This window comes from Hevea brasiliensis, chromosome 2 (assembly GCF_030052815.1).
Source record: "Hevea brasiliensis isolate MT/VB/25A 57/8 chromosome 2, ASM3005281v1, whole genome shotgun sequence".
Taxonomy (NCBI): Eukaryota; Viridiplantae; Streptophyta; class Magnoliopsida; order Malpighiales; family Euphorbiaceae; genus Hevea; species Hevea brasiliensis.
This window is the reverse complement of record NC_079494.1, coordinates 25,532,679-25,536,907: the sequence shown is the minus strand read 5'-3', so window position 1 is coordinate 25,536,907 and position 4,229 is coordinate 25,532,679.

The following is a 4,229-nucleotide window of genomic DNA, read 5'->3' as shown; positions in this document are numbered from 1 at the left end:
ATCATCTGAGCTAAGGAACTAGGTCTCACCAAAATCCAAACACATAGAAAGGCACTACCACATTATCGGACATATAGTTGGGCAAAGCGATATAGCCATGCGAGAAAAATAACATCGGTGAAAAATTCAGGTGATCCATTCACTAAGCCTTTGTCACAAGCTCGATTAGTGACATCTTGAGAAGATGGGTCTAAGGTATTGTAATGAATGGCTCTAGTGCTAGTGGGAGATTGTTAGTAGTATGCCTAGAGCATATCATTTAGTATGTATCTTGTACATAATTTTATTAATAAAAGGCATTTCCACTTTTAGTTTACATAATATATTTATGTGTAATAGAAAAGGTCCATTGATATTTTGTTAGAAATATTATTCTTAAGTTATTAAGAATATGAGTGACAATATTTCTAGCACAAAGTATCATAAATAGGTTCTGTCGAGGATACTTCATAATAAGGACATGACTTATCGGAAAGATTGTATTCATGTTTGTTCCCAAGTTATTTATATGAGATATAAATAAGATGGAATGGTGAGTCTCATGCCATATAACAAACATGATAGGCACTTATAAATGATAAGTAGGCCGAACCGGTGACACTTATGACAAGCACATGGAGTTTACTCTTGTCAATGTTTTGTCATAAATCATATCGATGCATATAATCTTTAGACACGAGATAACACAGTTATCTTGTATATAGGTAGTTTGAGTTTCAAAATGCTTTCATACTTGTACGATGTATGGTTCTATGTGAATGAGTTGGCTCCTGCTATTTATATAAGGAGTTAGTTGTTGATCAAGATGGAATCTGTTAATATAAGTAAATAGAGATAAATTCCTATGTTCATTTAATTGTTCTTGATGTTTCAAGTTCTGGCGGAGACAGATAGATTTATTGAGAAAAGAGTTTACGATGAGAAAAATCTTTTAATCAAGAACTGGAATTAAAGAGAACATAATATTCATAGCAAATGGAGTTTGACATAAACCATGACTCGGCTTGAGTTGGGATTTTTGTGAGAGAGATTCTAGTGCATGGTAACATATGATTATAGGTTCATTTAAGGTAAATCTTATTACTAATTGGGTGGCCATGGCATGCTATGCTAGGTGTTAACCATGGTCTATGAGGTTCATAAAATGATTTAGAGAAATCATTTATGGTAAGAAAAGAGTTCGATGATATTAAGAGTTGATATCATGTCTCATTGCCAATTAGTGATGAGCCTAGTAAGTCACACACATACACAAGTTATCACCTATTTAAATATGATTTAATTAATTAATTAAAGAGTTTAATTGATTAATTAAATAGATTTATTTGCAATAAAATTGCAAAGTCCTAGCATGACTTGAAACCAAATCTAGATTATTGGATGTGTAGTATAAATTAAATTTATATTTAAAGTGTTTAAATATGAATTTAATTGATGAAAATTAATTAATAGAGATTAATTAATTAATTTATATTTGATATAAATTAATTAGAAGAAGAAAATAATTATTTTGGGTTAAGAACTCAAAATTAAGACACGAGGCATTTTGGTCATTTTGCGGTGTGACACGTGGCACCATGAGATGGTGACACATGGCATAACACATAAGCTTGCCAAATATTTTTAATCATGTAAGATGATTAAAATCAAGATTAAATATAGGTTTGACACTTGGCACAATGTGATTGGGTCACTTAAACCTAGAGCTAATCAAAAGGTGACATGTGGCTCGGGTTTAATGTGTTAATCTAGCGATTTAAGTGGGGTTATGAAAAGAAAACACAACCAGCAGCCTCTCCTCTCATATGTCACGCCACTTTGAGCCTCTCCAGCTATTTCTCTTCATCTCTCATCAATTCAAAGAGATTAGCCATCAATCTCTTGAATTAAGAACACTAGAAATTGTTTCTAGTGTCTGTTTGCATCTCTAATCTCTTAAAAGCAGAACTTGAATTTCTAATTAATAGAAAAGGCTTTAGAAGCTGTTCAAGGGCTGCCATAGGTGTTCTTGGTGTGGACAAGCTAGAGGACAACATCTGGTGTCACTGAAGGCGAATCTCAAAGCGCGGACACTGCGGCACATCAAGAGGTTAGTGTAATCGTTCTTGATTTAATCTAGGGTTCTAAAATTAATCTGATTAATTTTAAAATCTTAAATAGCAAATACAGATCCAAAAACATATTAAAAGAGTTTTAATATGTTGTTTATCATTGAAATCAAATAGATAAAAATAAATCTTGCATGGTGCTTGTGACCCTAGGTGAAAATTTTTGAATTCAATGGTATAATCTTGTGTTTTTCACGCTTCCGTTCCTTCAATTATATTTCTGGGAGGCTTCCATTCAACTACTGCTTCAATATTCTTTGGATCTACCTTGATCCCATTTGTTAATACAATGTGCCGAAGGAAAGATATCTCATCTAACCAAAAGTCACACTTAGACAACTTGGCATACAATTACTTTCCCCACGATTATGCGTAGTACTACTCTCGGGGTGTTCATCATGCTCCTCCCGGTTCTTAGAATATACCAGAATATCATTTATAAAGACCACAATGAATCGATCTAAGTAGGAATGAAAGATATGGTTCATGAGCTCTATGAAAGCCGCTGGTGCATTTGTCAGCCCAAATGGCATCACTAGGAACTCATAATGTCCATATTGGGTCCTGAAAGTAGTTTTTAGCACATCTGTCTCCTTTACCCTTAACTGATGGTAGCCTGATCTGATATCTATTTTGGAGAATACACCAGCTCCCTTCAGTTGATCAAATAAGTCATCTATCCATGGTAAAGGATATTTGTTTTTCACAGTCACCTTATTCAGCTTCCAGTAATCTATACAAAGCCATAGTGTACCATCTTTCTTCTTCACAAATAGCACTGGTGCTCCTCACGGTGACACACTTGGGCGTATGAAGTCCTTTGAAGGAGCAGAAGCATGAAAAACACAAGTTTAGATCATTGAAATTCAAAATTTTTCATCTAGGGTCACATGCATCATGCAAGATTTATTTTTATCTATTTGATTTCAATGATAAACAGCATATTAAAACTATTTTAATATATTTTTGGATCTACATTTGCCATTTAAGATTTTAGAATTAACAGATTAATCCATTAGAACCCTAGATTAGATCAAGAACAAGTGCACTAACCTTTTGATACACTGCAGTGTGTTTGGCACCTTTGGGATGTGTCTTTAGAACGCCAGATGTTGTCCCTCTAGCTTGTCCATACCAAGATCACCTATGGCAGCCCTTGAACAGCTTCTAAAGCTTTTTCTATGAATTAGAAAATCAAGTTTTGCCTTTTGAGAGATTACGGATGTAAACAGGACACTAGAAATAATTTCTAGTATTTTTAATTCAAGAGATTGTTTGCTAATCTCTTTGAATTGATGAGAGATGAAGAAGAAGAGGGGAGAGGGCAGCCAAGGGTGGCGGCACAAAGAGAGAATGGTAGCTTTTGTATTTCGTTCTTTCATCTTTACACTTATATAGCTAGGTCACCACTTAAAACCCTTGCCACATGTCACCTTCTGATTGGCTCTAGCTTTTAATTGACCCAATCACATTGTGACAAGTGTCAAATCAATATTTAATCTTGACTTTAATTATCTTACATGATTAAAAGACATTTGGCAAGCTTATGTGTAGCGCCATGTGTCACCATCTCATGGTGCCACATGTCACCCTGTGAAATGACCTAAATACCCCTGTGTCTTAATTTTGAGTTCTCAACCCAAAATAATTATTTCTCTTCTTCTAATCAATTTAAATCAAATATAAATTAATTAATTATCTCTATTAATTAATTTCTCATTAATTAAATTCATATTTAAACACTTTAAATATAAATTTAACTTATACTATATATCCAATCACCTAGATTTGATTTCAAGCCATACTAGGGACTTTGCAATCTAATTGCAAACTAAACCTATTTAATTAATCTATTAAACTCTTTAATTAATTAATTAAATCATATTTAATTTGGTGATTACTTGTGTATATGTGTGACTTACTAGGCTCATCACTAATTGGCAATGACACATGATATCAACTCTTAATATCATGAGAACTCTTTCTTACCATAAATGATTTCTCTAAACCATTTTATGCACCTCATAGACCATGGTTAACACCTAGCATAGCATGCCAAGGCCACCCAATCAGTAATAAGGTTTACCTTAAATGAACCTATAATCATATGTTACCATGCAC